The 22,657-nt window shown below is 38.8% G+C and overlaps 1 protein-coding gene across 1 annotated transcript in view; it reads right to left on the reverse strand.

Annotated features, from left to right (window-relative positions):
- The window catches only part of LOC124306928 (uncharacterized), a 54,141-nt gene that overhangs the window by 26,937 nt on the left and 4,547 nt on the right, over nucleotides 1-22,657 (reverse strand). The window lies entirely within an intron of this gene.

Consider the following 22,657-nt stretch of genomic DNA (forward strand, 5'->3'; position numbering starts at 1 on the left):
ATTCCATCAGCTGAGTTTACAGACGATATCAATGATTTTAGCTCTGAAAACTTCGCCGCGAGAGTAAATTTGCCATCGCAGTTACAGATTATAATTCACAACAAATGTACCTGCATATGATAACAATTCTACATCCCCATTTTTCCTCCAAGCACGAATGATACATTAATAGTAGAAGCTATTCAATGCGATAATGATTTATCTACACCTGAAAGCGATTAGCTCCAGATTCTCAGCTGATTAGTGATCAATGCACTTTCCCTTGTCGTTATACCTGTATTGTACATCAGATATAGATGATACTATCGAAGCTGACGTATAATTTTACAGGTATTTAAAGTTTACCAAAAACAGTGAGAGACGAAGATAAATACTGAGTTTATGGAGAATTCCACAAGGGATGCGCACTCTTGTTAAAAATATTCGATTTTATGTAATAAGCTGTACCTGTAAGTATCTTGGTTATAAGCTGTACACGTAGTTTGGTTATATGTAGCTTATAAGATCATCTGCACGCCTATTAGTTCCGAGTTGTAATTATTCTCTCCCATTCCTGTCTACAACTAAAGTACGGTGAAGTACGGTGAACGAAAATTACTGTAGCCTGCAGTATTAAAAAATGTCAAAAAATGGAAGTGGAACTGTACAGTGAACAAAAAGGAGAGAGGAGTTCTTGATTAACGATCATTTTTTCTTGTAAGTTTAGTATATATATACAATATACGTATAAACATTTATATAATCACACGTATGTGTGCATAACGAGAGGCAGAATGACCAGGCGATTAGTAATATAACTTTCACCTGTTGTGCAGTTTTTTAAAAATAAGTGGAACGTAATTTGACCGGAAATTGAGACAGACAAATCAAATAATTCCCTTTTCTATTTTCAATCCTGAAACATACGTTTGATTACCTGCACTTCAACTTTTGCAAAAATTTCGTGCTCTTTCAATACGTCCGCGCCGATTTAGATGATAGATGAGATATTTCCATTTTTGAAGGTAAAAAAATTTAATAACCGATCGAACGAGAGTTTTAATCATTTCTTTGTCCTACAGCATAATTAGAATTTACCGATTGAAGATTTTACAGCATGTCTTCCAAGTTTGCGTAGAAGACGGAGCAGTTTAAAATTCCATTTGACCTTGCTGCGACGTCATAATGATGCAGCAAACCTAAGGCGGTTGGAAAGCATGACGGCGACATACGGAAAATTACAAATTTCGCAGTAGAAAATGAGACCATCTCACAGGTAGCAGTTTATGGTGAAACTTTTTACCATGCTATAAAATATTTTATGCTTTACAAATCATCGGAGACATTCAGTCCGCAATTCACGATCAGACTTGTGCAACGAGACAGTTTCGGAAATCTATTTTCTGTATCTACCCGACAAATGTTGCAAAGAAATGACAGACATGTCATGTGCGTATGGAATTTTAACGAATTCCCATCAGCAACCAAGTGTGAAAGATTGCGCAAAGAAACAATTATTCCTTCGACATGTCAAAACGTAACTTTCACCTGCTACTAATCGATGACAATGAACTCGCACGCCAAAGCGGAAGTCATAAGGTACATCGACAAATTTAATTATACACGGATGAGTAGAGACAATACGAAACAACGTGCGAAATATCGACGGGTAAGAGCGTTCATTTTAATTCAAAGAATTGTCATACATCGCGCGGTAGAAAGGAATAACAAAGTAAAACATAAGCGTAGGTACTTTGCGGAATCATATTCCGGCATAACATGCTTGTTATTTCGAATAAGGAGTTAGCGCACAGGTACTCTGTAATATTTGTGTTGGGTCTACGTGCGAACGTTTTCACGCACAGCTTACAATAAATTTAAGCACTCGAGGTTCGGGCGCACAAATTGTAAGTGTGAAATGCGAGGTGATTGTTTTTGCTGTTTACAGTTTATTGCTACGAGTGAAATCTCATCTCACTTGCACGGGCGGCAAGGCATCTTGGGTTATGGCCGCAGAGCCTGCAGGATCATTCTCTGGTAGATCTTGATGCAGAGATGGAAAGTCGGAGGGAGTTGGCATTGTGTGCTGTACACTATGCACGAATTATTGCGCCGGCCGCGATACTTCGCGCCTCGGTTTTATCTATTTCTACTTTTCCATACCCGCTGCCATGACTCGCGGGTATATGAAACGGTGCAGGAAATGAAAGCGAAGCTGCATTAGCGTTCCACGTTGAATTAAACAAACACAAAAATACAACTGACCGAATTTACGATGACGTTGATTTCCTTGGTGCTCGCTCGCTGTACTTATTTCGAAGATATTTTACATAACGCGAGTATAATTTACCCGTTTTTCCACGTATCTTTTCCATGTATATACAAAGTACAAACGTATAGTGAGTCTGCGAACGCGCATGCGCAGAGCACTGAAAAGACCATTTTAAGTTCTAGGAGTCAAAAGTGGTCTTTTCTACACCGCGCGCATGCGCCGTCGCGAACAATTCTGTTATTACGCGACCCTAACCTCAATTTCGTGCTTCGTGAAAAAACGCGTAATATACTCTTGTTATGTAAAGAATCGTATGCAACGAGGAGATAACGGCCTTTTCATCTCGCGTATTTGCAATATTCGTTTTTGGCTCATCTACGACTCATGTTGCAAACTTACGCTCGGCCCGAAAAGAACGTTTTTACCTCCATGTTACACAATATATTATTCTTGCGCCGCGCACCACCGGTGAAAGAGAGATTCACTTTAATTTTCGCTAATTACATTGACTGCTGCGGAACTCATGCCGAGTCATTGACGTTGCATTTTTTCGGCCATCCGATTCGATCCAGTCGAATCGCAACCACTTTTTATGCTTGTGTTACAAAGACTGAGCGGTGCATTAATCGCTTTCCGCAAAACGATCGGGTCATTGTTCCCGAACTATCATCGCTCTTTCCGACATGCCTAATTTGCAATGGGATACCGCATGCAGCCGTGGCATTGACGATGCAATTCACTCGCTCTAAGACCCGAACTGCCTTCAATTAGGATACGAGATCGTTACTTTCGCCTGAGAGAGAAAATAGATACCAACTTTGGTGACATGGTAAATTTCCCTTTTTTTTTAAAGAGACGTCGAGGACGTCAGACTGACTCATATTACCCGTTTCCGAGTCCAATTATCGTTCGCGAGCTTGTCACTTCTCCTTGCTTTTCAAGATTCTCAACTTTCAAAATCCTCAACGCGTGAACTTTTCACTCTTGCAATATCGTTTCGAAACACTGACCATTTAAATTATAATCTCTTTATAAAACAAACCCAAGTGTGCATTTAATTTCAATTGGTACGAATAAAGAATTGCTCGCAGAATTGATACAACATTTGTGAGCACTTGAGCACTTTGAGATTATCAGTTCACAGATAATTTCCAAGAACTTAAACCACTTTCAGAATATTTGGCCCCCTGTAACAAAAAGGCTCCAATTACACATACGGTTGAAACGCAATTGATAAAGAGTGAAACAAATAAGCATTAACAACCCAAAATATAAGAGAACGAAAACTTTACCCAGCTTACAACTTTTGCAAATAAATTCTATAAATTGGATGGAAACTCGCGGCCTCTAAAGCGAGATTTGATTCCGATACGCCTGGCTGACACCGGCTTTGAGATCAGACTCTTCAGATCTGTACCTTGCTCTATAGATCTTTTCGTCACGCGTGGTCGGTTCGATTCATGCTCGTGCGACGTTCTTCGCTTCGGTATTTCCAGTAACCTGAAGCGACGATGCCGCGTGCGAATTGTCAAATAATGATTCTGTGTTCTGCAGTATTGTATAATGTTTTCTCGAGTTAAAACGTACTCGTCACCTTGCATTCACGCTTACGATTTAGAGATGCAAAATGACTGAAAATGCTGCAAGGCGAATGATTTGAAACAATGTGAAGTTAATTTTTTTAATGATATTTTATAAGTTACACAGATTTCTCATTTTTCCGCAAATAATGCAACTTTGCATCTTTGCCTACTTCTTGCCTAACGTACACGGAGAGAAAAATCTGAGAAAAATTACCCTGCTTTTACTATAATCGTGATGTAAAAGACACCTAATGCAGTTTTTACCGTGCCGCATCAGAAAAATGCGTCGTCACAATTTAAATTTGGTGCTGCCGAAATACATAGTTTTTAAGCAAGGTAGTAATTTTTTTCATAAAAACCCATAATTTCTGTAACATGCATGAATAAAAACTACATTAGGTGTCTTTTACATCACGATTAGTAACAGCAGGGTAATTTTTCTCAGATTTTTCTCTCCGTGTATAATCATTAATTCTGCGCCAGTGATTTATTGCCGCCTTTTCAAACAAGAAACCTGCAGCATAAATCGATTTTCAGTTCATCAGAAAACGTTGAACCGAGAGAGCAGATTACTTCGGGGAATTGCATTGTCACTGACGTTGCAAATTAAACTCCGACTTTTTCTATATATAGCTATAATAACTAAACTTGTAATTATTCGCCTCGGAACAAACTTATCGCATGACATTGGCGCTAAGAATTATAATACCGATGTAACGCTTTCCCACGAAAGCATTTCCGAGTGGACCGGGAATTACGTAAAACTCATTGACATTCATTCCTGCAAAATTGCTGTAGCATCTCTCAAAGAGCAAATCTTCATTACGATCTTGAAGATTTTTGTATGCTAATTCTTACAGTGAACTTCGGTTTAATGTGTCTTTGAACTTGAAGTTGAACTCACAATTATAACGAGAAACGTATAATTGGCCTTATTTTCATCCTCGTCCGAAGAGTTCTTTTTTCATTGAGATTGATATAAAAGTCACGCAAACCGACTAACAGAGCTTTTTTTAAACCCGTTGCAAACTAAATTTTCCACTTGTAGAAAGACACTTTTGTCATATTTTTGGATAGATTTGAATCTGAAAATGTATCGCTCATGGTTATAATTCAGTTCAAAATCTTTGTTACATTCTCTGCAGCCAGATCAATTATAGGCGATCAGAAAAAGCTACATGAAATTTTTACAGCGATGGTCAGCATCGGTGTTTAAAAAACCTATAAAGAATACTCAGATTCATTTCCGATAATTATTGGTTGTTGATCTGTACCGTAAGATTTTACTTATCTATTACGTGGAAATGATTTACCACGACCCTGGCGTGAATTGTTCCTCTCTACTGCTCGATGAAACTTTTCCAAAGGATCCCGACGATTTTTTAACGTCAAAAGTCGCGGCTCCTTTCTATTATTTATCTCAACTTCCATGTATATCTACGGACATTGTCGAAGAATGGATTGGATTTTTACAGAAAGTAGTTGAACCGCATATTGGCAGAAGGCAGTCAACTGTGATTCGATCAGTTGGTGGTCGCACCTTATCCGCTATTTTCGATCTAACGAACTATGCGGCTCGAATGCTTAACTCAAAGACGTTAAAACCCTGGGAGCAAATCTTAATACGTTCATCTTGTTTTTTTCGATACACATTCGGAGGCATTTCGACTTCCTTTTCCGGCGAAACTTGTTTATATTATACGTTGCGCAAGTCTGTGGGATAGCTGCGGCGCGTGAAAAGGTCTTCAGACATTCTGATCATTGTTACAGCTTATATTCACTTGGAGATTTAGCACAAGCGTTTAGCTCCCGCAATCCGATTAAATATTGTCGGTATGCCGCGATTTATAGAACTCTTCATCGTTCCAGATTGCCTAGATTCATCATCCTGTCTTTCTCGCCATTCCCTTAGCAACATATGTATGTGTTTGTGCTTCGATTGAACGTGAAACTACGAGAATCTCGAATACATATTTCATGAAGTCGATTTTCGTTTTTTTGTAAGATCAAACTCTTTAGCAACATTCACATGTAAAATTGGATCAAATTACTTATATTTGCATAAAATATAAAGTTAGACAATTAGAGAATTCGATTGCCTGTTATTGCAGTTTTGACATTCGAAGGAAGAACGCTTCTATGATCACAGCAAAAAGGGCTCGTCAAACCGCAGTGTACACCTGTAAGACAGCATCTGTAAACTGCGACTTTAGTATTCTTTATTGACTCCTCCATGGTGGCTTTCCTTCCAGTAAAAACTTCACGACCTGCTTCCCGTACTGCCCGCGGCAAGATCGGTGTAAAACTCACGGCCCCAACTTTTCGCTCGTTCCATTTCATTTCAAACATTCTGCGTTATATACTTACGAATACTGGGACAAAAAAAGGAAAAAAAAAATTGCAATTCCGTTCGTAAACGTCACACGAGCAGAAAGAATTCCCCAAAAAATATTTATACCACAGCGTTTTTTGTCTTATATATTTTTTTTATTCAATCGGTCGATAGCCAATTTTCGAACACAATTAGCTGCAGCAAGACCAAAACCACAGAAATATGAGTTCACTTTTTTTCTCGCGAATCTCGAAAGTTGGGTTAAATTTAGAAAAGCATTATGTCTCGACTGATACTAATCTTGAATTTCTCGTGTTCTAATTAGCTGCAGAGTATGTATGAGTAATCTAACTAATTATGTATTAAAATACCAGTTTCATACTATATTGGAACTGCTATTTTAAGAGATTCGCTAAAAATCATTACCGAAGGATAAACTTTTTGCTGTAATTAACGTAAATTATGCTGATTTATTTAACGTGGTACTTAATACTTTCGACAACATTGTCACCAACTCTAATAAATATATGGCACAAGTAAATATTTTGTGCCGATACTGTTGAATATTCAAAGTATGGCAAGATTAACAGGAAAGTATAGTCGAAATAGGTTATATATACGATGCAATTAGTCAGGGACTAAAATATACATAATACAGTAAAACTGACTAATAAATGTAGGATAACTTACACGTGACACAGTTATGTTCTTTATTCGTTTTGTATTTGTTTTTAATCATGTTAATCATCGTTTAATGGGAAATTACTCAAATTCGTCACAATGGATCTAATTTAATTGATTAATTTATTAGGGTAAGTGCATTTGAAATAGATATATGCATTGTCAGGATCGATTTGGTGACTGAAAACACGTTAGCTTTCCTCAATTAAAAAGGACTATTTAGTAACGAGCATAAAGACTATCACGATCGGGACTATTAAAAAACCATTTCAATCCGAATCCCTTAGAATAGTTAATAAAAATATCTTTATAATTGAAATCAATTATACCCCTCAGTCAAAACGGCTCGGAAGTTTACGAAAGCTCGTGTTCCGCACCATAGAAACTGTGAAAAGATGAATAACTATTCCTTAAGATAGAAAGTAAAAAATCTGTAGTCGTCTTACATGAATCATCTAGTAATACTACTTGCTTATCGTTAGCGATCAGGACTCGCGACCTACGAGGATACTCGAACGCGACTTCGTGAGCACTTCGACGAAGTGAAAACAATCGGAATCCCATGTAGCCGTATATAAAGAGGTCGTCCGAGCCATAACAACCGGAGGCACGTTCGCGTTAGTTTGTTGGACATGCAGTGATAGCTGCCCACCAATAGTATAGTTCTAACTATGCCGACCACGTGATCGGTACGAAACGGTCAACGGATTGCTCATGCGGCTAATCGTAAGTAATTGATTGGTGATCGCCTTCGCAACTCCCTGGATGGGGATCCGCCTTGGCATCCACACATCCACATACGCATGTATGCCTCGGACTTGACGGACTTCGATATATAAACCCCATCGCAATATCATCGACGCCTGAAATTGCGCACGCAGTGTGATATACTTTGCCTGCTTCTATCTCTGGGATGCGTGCGGGCACATACGTTTATAGAAAGAATGAAAGACGCTAATGCGTGCCATGTGCCCGGCTGCTGGTAGTACCTTCAGGGGGCCAAGTGTGTCAGCAGGTCGGTGACTTCCTTAACGACTGACTGACAGGACGGACACACACCGAGTTAATCGTAAGCCGAAGACCGTCTTACATGAGAGTTCTGTCCCGGTCCAGAACCACGGATATAGATTCCTCCTTTCCTTTCCTCTCCACTCGACCCGCCGGTCTAGCCTCAGGAATCGAGCTTGGTACTGGTTATCGGAATTCTACAGATGCAGGCGATACAAAGTCTCGAAGTGGGCTTGTACAGATATGCGGAAACACGGTAATGGGTGAAAATTTTCAACGACCAATTGGGTCTCTTGACCCATTTTATCAAGCAATCATTTTGTGATTCAAATTACGAATGGAGAACGGTAAAACTTCCTCGTACGTCCATTTTGAGATGAGGAAATTCGGCAATTGAAAACCAACAAAGTGCTTCAAGTTTTGTGCTACCTCACCACTAAACTGCCAAGACTTGATCCGACTGTGTGATTATTAAATTAGTGGAAATGAACCTTACAGTTTCCAGTAAAATCCATCCTAATTTTTGACAAAATAGAACCTGTTGTGAGATCAAGATGGTAGACCATCATGGAACAGCAGGTTTCATTCCATTCGCGTGTAAAAACTATGTCTACGCTTTCAAGGTTTTCGATTATGAATCTGTACTATTGTATGACTAGTTTTTCCTACCAACGAGATTATAATAATATACCTTTTTTGCAGCGAACTATGTCCGTGCGTTACGGTGCCTCATTTCAGTACGAACCGCTCGATTTAATATGCTTGAATATTTCGTTACACTCTACGGTGTTTTTTCGGCTAAACAAATCCAAGGAATTTGCATGCTAGACATCTATCTCCGATAGATTAAAGGCACCTTTTATATTTTGCACATTATCGTCGCTTCGGAAACTCTTAACATTTCTGCTTGACTGCTTCTATTGGCTTTAGAGACGAGCCAGCCGGCAGATTCTTCACAACTAATACTCGCCGAAATGCGATACATTTCGAATTGGATTTTGATTCAGCTCTGAATTCCATGCCGTATCAACTCTGCTTTCAAGGTATCGTTCCTTCGCTCGAATTTCTTTTTCATTACAGTTTTAAGCGCACCGTGACAACGTGTTCCTATGTTTATACGGTAATTAAAATTGACCGTAAAGTGAGCATAAAGTCGTTATAAAGAACTTCACACTTGTGTATATAATACGAAACGAAATCACAGGCCTACTTATTGTGTTGGGCCCACTTCCTACAGTGTGAAAAGAAATCTCTTTACATTGCTACGCACACAGCTGTAAGATGAGTGGAACGTTAGTTCCGAGTGGAAGCTAATATCTCGCGGCTGATTTGACTCAGTTTACAAGTTGCAGCTGAATCGTTCTAGAACCTCACTCGATTGTTCCAACGAGTCGGAAACTGTTTTCCCATCTTCTTGCTCTTCACGCTCCCTTGCGAATCTTTTTGCAGCACGAAAATATTCCTACGTTGGCTGTACCGTATGTAAACTTTTTGCTGACGATGCAATGTTTGATACTTATAATGGGACGTACCGCGTTGCATGGCCCCGAAATTAAACATGGGAAAGAACGAACGGTTTTTTGCCCTCCAAAATCCCCCTGCGTGATATTCGAAACAGGTTTATTACACGGAGCGATCTTGGCCTGATGATACCTTGATTATCCAAAAACCTCAAAAATCGTCGGCGTTTCACTTTCGCGACCCAATTTACATCCCCGCATTAAGACGCAGAATTTTAGGCGTGGCTGAGCAATATTACGATAGAAATCGCTTTCGGTTCATCGTTCATAAAAAAAAATGCAAAGTCAGGCTTATTATTTTCTCACACGAAGTTATATACGATGCAAAGACGAAATATGTCGAAACAAACTCTTACGATTAAATTACGACTCATCCGGAGTAGTATTTTTTCTCGTACAACCATGAAATGAGATCCCAACGATATCTTGGACCGTTGGGATATGTTCAATCCAAATTGGATGACATCAATCTCATATAGTAATTACACCGGCGATGACTTTCGCATCAGGCCCCGCCTCAACCGTTTAATATTCTTGCGGTCTTTCACTAAATTTCTACAGTATATTTGAACGTAACAGAAGTCGTGCGTCTTGTGCGTGAAACGAGATACAGATCGACGCATGCATTATGTGTATTTCATGCATATGCATTGTAGAGACGCCGTCGTGACTGGGCCATTATAAGTCGGAGCGCAAGTCGTACAAGTTGTCTGTAATGTCTGCATGACACGTGTATAACTTGGGCGTTATTATAAGTCTTACCTGTTGAATATCAAGTGCGTTTTGTACGCATACATACATACATATATATATATATAAATGTACACATATACGGACCTTCGGTAGGTCCTTCACGAGGCGACACCGTTATACCCTACTTTAATTACACACATTGAATAATTTTCATGCCATGTCCATGATCGCAGTGGGTATAAGGTGATGTTTGAAATTCCCGCTGAACAATGTTCCCGCTTCGATTACCGCGAAGGATCGAGTCCGGGCGACCTTCACCCTGACCAGGACGGTCAAGCCTCGCCACGAAGGATGCTGCTCGGGATATTTACCACGTGCAGCTTCCGCTTTCGCGTTCCCAAGTTTTACACTGGATGAAAGGTTGAGCAAACATCCCGCGTAGCTGCTTGCTTGTCAGGGCCTTGGGCATTGTATCGACTGTTTAACTACTGCGTATGGTTAACAGAGGAAATTTCAATACGGATTTGCCAAGAACTTGAGAAAAATGCAAATTTGCACCGAACAATTCGGCGATGACGGAAAAACGAGCTCAGAGTCAACGGCGTGTCAACTTGAATAATACCTGCGTATGTCCTCTGAACTTCCAAATTCAAGCAGAGGTGACAGACATCAAATACACCTTGCAAGAACCAATGAAATGCTAATTTCAGTCAACGCATAAGCGACGCAAAGACGATTCATATTCGCGCTCCAGTGTTTCTTCACGAATGTAAATCGACGCGAATTTCACTGTTATGCCGCTGCGATTATCACACGACGTTCCAAAAATCGTTAGCACACCCGTGGTTAGCGTATGTTTGACGGTTGACTTGACACATATATCTTCGATTCGCTAAAAAATAGTTGACTCAATTCCTTGGCAGCCCTAATTAGTCGAAAACCGATAAAATTCGCAGCTACCGAACATAGCTTACATGAAACTTTGTCACTTCGGCATATTTTTATCTAGATATTTGCAAGTCAAGCTACCGGTTTTGTTTCGTCTTTATCCGTGAACTGTTTTAAATATTTAGCAAGTCGAAACTCGTAACCAGGTTTCACAGTCTTGAACAATTTCGAAAACCTTATGGGATATGATTTTTTTTTATCCTGTTTCTTGTCACTCATTTTTCAAATTTTTAAACTATGTCTAGATTTTGCCACTGCGGTATGAATCTTAAATTCCTGCACACTACTAGTGTTTCTATTGCGACTGCCAATCTGCTTTACTCTTCTCCTTACTCCCTTGTTTACAAAGAAAATAAATAAGTGATAAATAAAGTTTATTAATAAATCATCACTAACTTCGTTAGTTTCTGTTGATACTATCCAATTGTGTTTCTGGCACAAGTGTGAACCTCATTACAAGTTTAATGAAACGAGTGACTCTAACAGACTCGATTTGCATATTTTTACTCGCTAGAAAAATATCCCATACATTAAGTATGCGACAAATCGAAGTGGTGCCAGCGGTTGGTTGCGAAAATGAAAAATTCCCTTCGTTATCCAGCGGGTGAAAGTGTTGTGAGGTAAAATTTCACTCGGAATACTTTCTTCGTGTATTAAATCGTAACTGTATATACATCGAGGGAAGCTTTACTGCAATGGTGCTTTTGAGTGACTGTTAGAAATTCAATTCCCGGACCAGCATTGCACGTTTTTTTTTCTTTTTTGTTGAGAGTATCGCCATTGCTGGAGAATTTTCGAATCCCTGAAGAAACTGAGCGTAGTGTTACGTAAAAGTAAATATTTCGTACGATACTCGTACAGTTAATACGGTTGCGGTTAGCTAATCGGAAATCTCTGTGTGGGTGTATTGGCTACACGACTACAAACCATGGAAACAGGTGACGTTTACGTAATTTGATATCAACCTGTTGTTTCAATGAAAGTATTAGCCCGCCGGGGCGTGATGTCAATGAGAGAGAAAACAGAGGTAAAAATATCGAGTAGACGTGCGTGACCCGATTCATTGCAGGTAACAAGTGTTCCCAGCTGAGCACTACCTTAAATACGTTCGGTTGACAGAGTTGTTTTTAACTCGGGATTTTTCATTTTATTTATACCAGAATCCCCGGTTGGAACTTATTTGCATATGTGCGTATGTACCGATATGTCTTATGTTCCACTTTCTTTTCACGTAATTTGATATCAGAAATACTTCATATACCATGTATCACGTCTAGCTGCGGGTAGACAAGTTGTACGGATATGTGTTTTTCGATCGGATACGTTTTTAATCGACTTGCGGATACGCGAATTTAGATATCAGGAAGAAGCGTAAGGCAAGTCAAATTTTATTTTATTTTATAAGTATTCGGTAAAATGGGAGTTTTAATCTTTACGATCATGTTAATTAATTATTGAAGGTATTGCGCTTCGAAATACGCGATTTTCTTACTGTAATTGCCAATTAGTTGATGGCAGGTCATCGACGTAAGGTGGCACCTTATACAAATCACGCGCCGCATACCGAAAGTATGTCAAGTTTCTTTTATTCAGGTTATAGACTCTTACCAGAATCTGTATAAAAATCAATTAAACTCCTTGACATCATAATAATTTTACGGATATGGATTATCTAATTTATCTTCTCGAGTTTACTAATTCTTCACACATAACTTATATAATCAAATTATATCACTTTTAGCTCGAAGCTGCGAGTCTAGGTTAAAAAATAGTTGAAACGTACCTGTGTTCAAGCGACGACCTCAAGATTTTTCAAAAAATTGTAACGCTGTGTGCAGTACGTGCAAACAAACGCATCAAAATATTTTTTAACATGTCCAAGGACGGGTCATTTTGCCCGTGTGACTCACGGTTGTATCTAAATCAGCGCAAACGCGTCACCCTGAACCAATTGTAATTAACTTTGTTTTTTTATTGCCCAAGATTGTAACAAGTCCACACGTTTCTTATCTAAAGGTATAAATAGCATGCATAATTCTAGCTCCTACGACTAAGGTGTACGCATGTAACGTTTTGTTACTTGAACAAATTGAACTTATTTTATAAAATCAATTCTCAACTATCATTGAGAGAATTCACATTTCAAAGTTTTCAAAAAGATACTTTATATTGAAACAAAATTGAATTTACAAGGTTTTTATTTCCTTATCGCAACTGCAAACCTGAACATAAATCCAAAATTGAAGGTACAATGAAATTTTTAGTTCGGAGAAATGACCGGAACTTCAATGTTAGTCGTGGTTAAGAATTGGATATTTTAACAATTTTGAAAAAATCGTACCAATAGTTTGCTTGAACCGCGCAATTGTGGCCATATAAAAAAAAATACAGATACAGTTGAGTGATTCACAGCTTGAAACGTGCCCTCTTCTACGGAGATGTCTTTTCTTTTCATATATATATACATATCTATATATACTAAACGATGAATGAAAACTCACGGACCGTCTCGACTCGATAGCTTCGAAGTCGAAGCTGAACGCGAGCCTCGGAAGCGCCTGGAAAGTTGTGGAAAGAAACCAGCTACGAGCTAGGTCAACGTACAAGAAACTGTCACGAGCGTTCATTGACGTTTAGAAATAAAAATAATTCGGTCTGCGTTATCCGTAAGCAGAAAGTCTCGATCGTGTGTTTTCGATATCGTTCCAGAGTAATTTTCCGAAATTAAAGTACCCGCTACTCAGAATTCGCGGTAGACGATCATGCACCTACGTCTAGTTCTCATTGACGATCCCCACAAAGCTAGCTTTGAGGTGTTACCTGCAGGTTAGAAATTTGTTAACCCTGGTTTTGAAGGATGGATTTTACGGCCGTCGTCCGGCGGAGGTGTCAATTAGTAACTGTTTGCGCAAGCAGACCATTTCTAAAGTCGACTCAGGTTGGTTCACTAACCTCCTGGGAGAGACAGGCTGCCCAAAACATACCGTAACCATCACTCCCAGTCAGCGTATTTGCCGTTGCTGCTGCTACTGCATACGAAACGTGGGCGAGTTTCTATCGACGTTCAGTGAAATACTAATACCGAACGTAATTTGGAATTACATTCATCGGCGGTAATTAATTCACGTTTCTCCAATTTTCCAACTCACAATCAATATACATTATAGTTGTTTTGAAGAATTTCAATCACTAGCGGTCGGATCTACTGGTTGTTTCATTCTTTCCACACAATTAGAATTCTGGTGACAAATTCTTCACTAAAATTGAATAATGTAGTAAAGCCAACTATGTGTTATTGGATCAAATAACGTGTGCAGGTTGAATCAACTGAACTGGAATCGTTGTTAAAGGAATTTCTTTTTTTTGTCAGTGAGCAAATTGCGTCCGCCATAATATTCAGCTATAGTACTGATGGATTTACTTACTAGAAAGTATTATACAAATTGTAAGTCTGTCCGAGTCTCTAGATTTTGAGTGTTCAAAAAGTAGGTTCGGTTCCTGAAGAGCCACGCCCAAACGGTACCAGTTTCAATAATGAGAATCTAATAAGCGATTACAGTTACAGGAAATGAACAAGCGACAATTTTTCATGCAGATGATCTGGTTATTGCGACCTTGATCGTAAGTTGAATCGATCGTTGAATACAGAAAATTTTTATGCAGATTGTTTTACAAGTTTAGTGATTTGAAAAGTGATTCTTTCGGCATTTTCACTTTATTCGACTCAAATCGCAACTTGAGTCAAAAAACATTCTTGTATCTAAAAGAAATAGGCGGAGAAAATAATGGCAACATGCCTTGAACCGCATGTATACGTACTATGTATGCAAATAATCGATAATCACATCTTACTTTAGTTTATACGACTTGACGTCATTAACTACTAAGAAAGTAACAAAGCAGTACACAGCCATACAGATTTTCTGAACAGTTTTCGAACGATTCATATGTTTCATCAACAAACTTTCCTGTACATTGAATCAACCTGTTCGTCCACCTGAATTTTTTACTCTAGCAAATACATCCGTTTCGAATGGAACTGCATTGATTTCTTGAGTTCTCCATGCCCATCCGTTTATAGAATACCACGGCATAAGTATCCGCCAGCAAGCTGAACTAACAATAAGCCGGATGTTTTGCGATCAGAAATTTCCGGTCCAGTGAAGACAGCCGTGGCGCTGAAAGGAATTTAAGCGAGTTCAAAAATCACGGAATGTTCTTCTTGCGAACTATTTTCGCGAGTCCCATAATTGGGCGTAGATTAATGCGTAGCTAAGTTCCACTAATAGAAGTTCCGCAGTAATTTCCTCTTCCAGTACTGCTAACCAAATCGGATATTGAATTAATCCAACACGCGACCCGGTCGATCGATATGGAACTGCGATTAAATCCCCCTGACTACGTAATCGTCTGTCGCTATCGCGCCGGGTGCATTACGACCTTCTACTGCGCCAGGAAATCAGTTAATACCGAATCTACTGATTAGAAAAATCGAAATGTTGGCCTAGCGAGGGAACAGTGAAAATGCGAATGCGTGAAGAGTGAATATTTTTATCTCAGAAAATCTACTTATTGTGGGTCTAGTTAAAATTTCAAGCCTGAGAAATGTCCTTAAATGTCGAATATTAATCACAAACGTAGCACATACCGCAGGAGGGATTGATGTAACTCTGGCCTGATACTGCAATCTTTAATTATGCAACCATCTTCTTCGCACGGTTAAACTACCCGAGGTTTCTCACGCACTCGAATCCCAGCAGCATGGCAGCGCTCTCTAGCATGTACTTGGCATTTCAAATTCCCCTTATTACACATCTTTACACACTTGTACAACTTGCGTACATTTGTGGTATACGGACTGCGTACATACCTACGTTATATATCCTCCTTTTACACTTTTCGCAAAAGCTTCGTAAATGACGCGAGTTTCAACCACGATTATAGGCATAATTTATGTACTTACGCATGTATTGCGGTACGCGTGTGCCTGATGAGAAAGTCGCATCTTTCAAATGGCATTTAGACGCACCTAGGCCGTTTTAGAAAAATCATATTCTTTGTCAGATCAGTCAAAATCTTCTTTCTCAGAAAATATTATCAGCTCTCAAAAAAACGTTTTGTATTGTCTAGTAGTATTCAGGCGTCAATTTTATTGATTCTTATCTTACGAATGACATCGAAGATTATTAAAAAATTCAAATTGCGTAACATTAGCAACTGTCAAACCTTTCGAACATGATGAAAATTATCAAGATTTGACGAAGAATTTCACCGTACAGTGACTGTTCAACATATCGCGAACTCGATCAGGGCTCATTAAAATAACGCGAACCATGCTACAACAGACTATCGACGAATGTAAGTGAATGTGGTAATTTTTATATCACTTACAGGCTTATCGTAAATATATTCCCATGCGAATTCGACAAGTCTGACTATAATATACTGCGGAATAAAATTACGAGAAAGATCGCAAAATGAAGTAACACGGTAGCGCAGAGGTACGATTTGACATCCGTGATCGAAAATTTATAAATCGTACGGTGATCTGCAAATTTGACCTAGCCCACAAGGCCGCATGTCTTCTCTCTGTATAGATTATTATCAATATACTTGAGTTTTAACCGTGCAGACTGCAAAGCCAGTTTCTGCTGCCGAGGGTGACTAACGGCTTGCGCGACAATAAATTATCTGGGAATTGCGTGCACGTCTAACTGGGAAACGCTGCTACAAGTACCATCTACCATGTAATTTACGACGTCGCCTTTGGAACCGCGCGCGAAGAACGCGCCGGCTACCAAAACTATCCGCGGCGCAAAGTTGGCGGGTAGGAAAAGTATCCGTACGTCATGCGTATTATATGTACGTTATACGTACGCTACGTACGTTGTTTGTACGCCCGGTATTCCAGAGGAAAACTTTCTTTCACCTGCGAGCCGAGTTCACATCACGTGCCCAGTCTCAACGCCCAAGAAAGGAACGCTCGGGTCCTTATACAACTGCTCTACGGCACCAGTCGTCTTAACTTAAGTAATCCCGATTACCTACACCTTATGCCTCCAGGAATGCATACGTTCTTTGTTAAATATAACGTGCAATGTTGGTCGAGCGAAAATCGATGGTTTTTTGTAATTTTACGACGAGATGCAAGATTTACCGTGAATATTTATGATATTGTTCTATTCGTAAGCTTGAAACACTCTGGAAGAATACAAAAATATAGAAATTACTGAAATCATAAACAAGAGCTTAGGTACCGATGCTTATTTTCAAATTACTTAAAAATAGGTCAAAATCTAACAGGTCCGTTGGATTTTTTTCTACGATGGCGCATTTTATTCAGAACGCTATTTTCTAGCGATCCGTGAGATAAGTTTTTCCCAATATTTCAGTTGTCAATTGAATAATGCCATTTCCTAATTGTAATCAATATCACCACGGTATTGTAAAATTGATTTTTTGCGGTTGAGGTTTGCAACAAAATTCTCCTTCCAAAACAATACATTACAGATATGAATATATGAATATGGTTTTAATGTGTCGAGTCTATATCTGCTTTCCATTTTTTGCTGTCACGTATATACTAAATATGTTCTTTTTTTTTTCATAATTCATAATTCGTTGTATTTTTATTTTTTTATTTTTTTTTTTTTTTTTTTGCATTGTTGCTACTTTAATCTGTTTAGATAATATCTGTACATACAAAACCAGTTCATACTGATGGAAAGAGAAAGAAAGATATCGCCTAACATTGTTTTCACACCAATTATGCATGCCCCGGCGCAGTTCTCATTGTGACTTCATGTCACGCAGTACGAAAAGAAGTAAAACTACAAAATAACTAGAATTATACTAGTAGATATAGTTTCTGACGATTTTAAAGTTTAGACTTTTTTGGTTCATAACTTTTTTTATAAACGTTGCAGTTATCTTCAGTTCTTGATTATAATTTGTGAGCGAAAATAGCGTTTCAATTTAAAAAAAAAAATTACATGAAAGGTATACGTGTTACAAATTTTTTATTACTATATTTCGATTCCAGAGTATCAAATCTATTATAATTACACGTAATAAAAAGAAGGAGAAAAAAAAATGTTTACAGACCTGTGTTATTTACCGACGTCTATTAAATTTTATTTACCGTAAGCCTTCCGAATGAAATGAGCCATAAATTTAAATACAAAACGAATCTATTAGATTTTAATTTCAACGTTTTCGAATGGATTTGAAATGAAGCATCGGTGTATCTAAACTTTTATTTTTAATTCCAGTATTTTATATATTTCGATTTTTAAACACATCTTCGTAGCGTAATAATATAACGAATCAATAAATACTCAAAGCACGACCATCTCGTAATAAGATATATAAAAAGTACGAATTTTAGGCCACCTTTAACCCTTACGTTCTAACCATATTTTTCAACCTGTAAGAAAAATCGGTGTACGCTTTACAGGTGCAGAATTTATGTCCAATTCACCGCCTATCCGCCTGGAATTCACTTCGTAGAACTAATGTTTGTAATTGAAATAAAATTTTCAAATAAAAAACATTGAACGTTTGCGACAGAAAATGCTTGGCTCCGTTTATAACCAGCATCGAGGATGCTGGTATTATTTCTTTGAAAGAACACCTGGGCATACATGATACACGAGCGTGAATAGGAACATAAGTATACCCTTGTACCGCTGTACACTTTCACGGTGTATCTATTAGGCCTTTGTTAGTATCGCGTCTTCTTCGCCTCGGGGTACGCACTTTGGCATGGCATAGGCATATTATCCGAAGACACGGATGAACCGATGTAACAGAGAGTGAATAATTGCTATTACGCGAAAGTGTAATTTCATCTATAAATACACATATATGTATATTATATATATATATATATATATAATGCCGCGTTTTACGCCGTAAGTACCACCTACGCACCAAACCTTTATCGCCCGGGGAATTTACGTGAGCATATACGGGCAGGTATATGAAACCCCGACGCAGTAGTGATAACGAATGTATTTTAGATGGGCTGTGTTATGAAAAGGCAGTGGTGGAGGAGGAGGAGGAGGGACAGGCACGCAAAAGTGATAAACAAGTCGCTTACGTTACATGCCTGCAAAAGCAGAAGAACCAACCGTAGCAGCCGACGATTTCGAAAATTATTCCGTGGCTTGAAGTTCGGATAAAAAGTTGATATTCCGAATTATATAAGCCGTGCGAAATTTTGGAAAAAATTAGAAAGATCAAACCGACGCACGACGGTTAACGATCCAAAAATTATAAACTTGAGCTGTAAGGGGTTTTTGGCGTTTTTTACGAAGGGTTGAAAAATTTCTCATCAATCTCTGTAGAATGTTTTTTACCGATCTCTATCTGAATCTCAGATGTGGATCACCGATCGGAAACGGCAGGATGCGAAATTGTTTTCACGAATGGCAAAAGGTGATTCCAAGTTGAACTTCACCTTCACAGCGACGTATTTTCCAATGACAAATCTACGAGGCATTCCAGTTTGAGATTACGTGTCTTACCTCATTGTATTGTGATCCGCAATACGTGCGGGAAGAAGTTCATTCGCAGTTTGACTAGGTCTCCAAGAATGTAACCTTAAGCGTGAAAATGATGAAGACTACGGTATTTTGGATCAAATCAAGCATAAAGTAGAATCCAGCTGCATTACCCGTGATCGTTTTTTTCATCAGCGTACACGTATTATCCCTTTAACAGGGAAACTGTAAACATGTATGTACAGACATTTGTTGTACATCTACAAACAATAAAAATAGAATGACACATGAATGTACCGTCACAATGAGATGTGCGTCACACTGCTCGATAGACAGTTCAAAAAACATTCCAAGCCACCGGATGTCGTATTCTCGAAATTGGACGTATAGAAACAGTATAATACATATACTACACCTTTGAATTGACTTCTTTTGCTTCGCCGATGATATAAGACGATAAGAACGTTTCGGTAACGATTGCTGAAAAGCTTTGAGTCGACGTTTTGCAATAAGGAAAGAATAACGAAATTAAAAACAGCAAATTGGCGATACGTGCGAGTATTTCAATAGGCTATCGTCTCATTTTCAAGGATAGGATATGATGGCATCAATCAGCGATGATTGAATACGATCCCCGATCACGTGGTTGAAGTTTTAGTGACGTTAACTTTACTAAGCGCTGAACGAAAAATCACCATCTTGGTGCAATATCAGAATAACTTCGATGGATTTCAATTTACAAAACGTTGGTTTCTCAATGCTGTAGAATGGTTCATTTGATTTCAGATAACCCCAAAGTTGCGAAATTAAGAGATTTCCTAAAAATATGTACATCGTTACGGTAACGTTATGAACTTTAACCTCGTTTTCAACATATTCAGGAATATTGTCAGCATATTTATCAACGCGCCGAACTGAGAAAATGTTAGCAACATCTCCGTCCCATAAGTGCGAAACCTAATGATTTCAAGAACACTGTATGATTGTGCGAAATATTTTCATACTTTGTGAACCATGGTAACATACTGTTGTACGTAAGCATTTGAGAAGTTTTTTTTTTTTCTTTTTCATATTTACATTTGTACGCGACAATTGAGTATGTGTTAAAATATTCAAGATTCGATCGAGTTTTCTTGAAACTTTTCGGAAATACCGTACCGAAAAGGTAATCTGAAGTGTGACCGTGTCATTTCCATCGGCAGGAATTAGTGTTAAGTTGCATAGAGTTTAGACTGACAATGAGAAGAGTCAGTGAACCGTTTATAGAAGGCTAATCTAGCCAGCGTTGCACGAAGTATAGAAAAGTCGTGCAACGTGCCCCAAGGATGAGTTGCCGATCTAGGACTCTTCGCTCGGTTTGAAAAATACGGCGACAAAAAATCAGAGACTGTGAAAAAATGGGGGAAAAAATAGCGAATTTACTCCCGACGTCGCGTCGAGACGCTGCCAAGGGAAAGCGTTCTTGTTCGCTTAAACTCGGGAACTATCTGAACCCTGAAGAAGCCGCAAGCCAACATTTCTAGTTTGTTGATTCGAGCGTAGTCAGCCGTGTCGTCATTTGGCGACTAACGCTCGCAAGGAAAGTCTCTCGGATGGAATATTATCTCTGATATATATGTATAACCAGTGCATATTCGTATTTTTTTCCAGAGACACATACAGGTTTTCTACTCTTTGAAATATGTCATTCTTCTTTTTAATTAGTCTTGAAGTCCTACTTTCGTTCCTGGATGGAAAAATACTGCAATCGTTATTTCTTACAATTACCTTAACGCGCCTCAACAATATTCCCAGCATGGATAAACGCCTTGAATTACAAGGAAGTTTAAAACTTGATTAGCAAAATGAAGAACCGAACAAGTAGAAAGATTCAAGCTGCATGATCGGCAATATTTGCAACCATTGTTACGGTTCAACGGTAATACTGTGGCTGACTAGGTCCTGGAATACATCGGACGGAGTATGATTACCGTGCATAAATAATATCCCACCTTGAAGATCGGCGTGTAAGATATTTAGCTATACTCGGCGTTATCTCTTTCGACCAGAAAGAGTAATTTGCGTTGGTAGTTTAAAGTTTGAGTAACGTTCCTACACGAACGTAGCGGCAGTGTAAAGCGGCCCTAATATAGGGAGGTTTACCTTTTTCGAAACGTCTAAAAAATATGTGAAGTTTAGTACCGACAATGCAATTATCCGTATCTCTCAGAGATCGCATCTCTTCAAATAATTACAGAAACTCTCCGTGTACTAGCTACTTTGTTTTACCATTCGGAAATTATGTACCGATTGCATTATTATATGCTCTGCAGGATAGAGGAAATTGTTTATAACCAATTCATTCGCCCAAACTTTACTTGCACAAGAAATTTTCTATCGCAAGATACGCGCGGCACAATCGCAAATTGGTAGGTATAAAATGTACGAGTCTTGTATTAGGAGAGTTGCAACCACGTTTGTCCACGATTCGCTATATGAGGATAAATAATGGTTTTCTATTGTTCTGTAATGAGGAGTAGGTTATAGCGATACTTGAAGAGCTTGTACACCTATTGTGAGGAGTCAGCTCGAATTGTCCTAAAAGCTGTCGCAACGTGAGGATTGCGGTGAACGTTTGATTACGCGCAATTAAGCAACCGCCCTTTTTTTCACACGTATATCATCCTCTAAACGTTGCCAATCCTCACGTTTCTCACCCCTCAGAAAATATATCCCTCTCCTTCTTTCAAAGCTATATCGACATCCGGCTAGATAACAGGTAGCTGCTAGGCGTAGGACTGGCTGAGGAAGCAAAAAACAAAAAAAAAACGCACACGTGACTCATGGGATCTGCCCCTTTATTGATTCCGAAACGCCACCGAAACGGCGAGCAGATGGCGCCACTGTCGGGAACCCGCAATGGTCAACCACCCCACTTCTGGACACTGGGTATGAATGTTTCAAATATAACACGCAGTAAAACCGCGCGCGAGAAAATAATTTCTCTCGCTATCCCTCGCTAAAGCTTATGTCGTAAAAATTAATTAATCCATAACGCGCTTCACGCGCATTATAGTTATGGCTGCTAGGTTATGTATGTGCGCAGTAGGCAAAATAGCGGAATCCCTTTCTCCGGAGCATGCATCATAACATCAAGC

Source organism: Neodiprion virginianus, chromosome 6 (genome assembly GCF_021901495.1).
Source record: "Neodiprion virginianus isolate iyNeoVirg1 chromosome 6, iyNeoVirg1.1, whole genome shotgun sequence".
Lineage (NCBI taxonomy): Eukaryota > Metazoa > Arthropoda > Insecta > Hymenoptera > Diprionidae > Neodiprion > Neodiprion virginianus.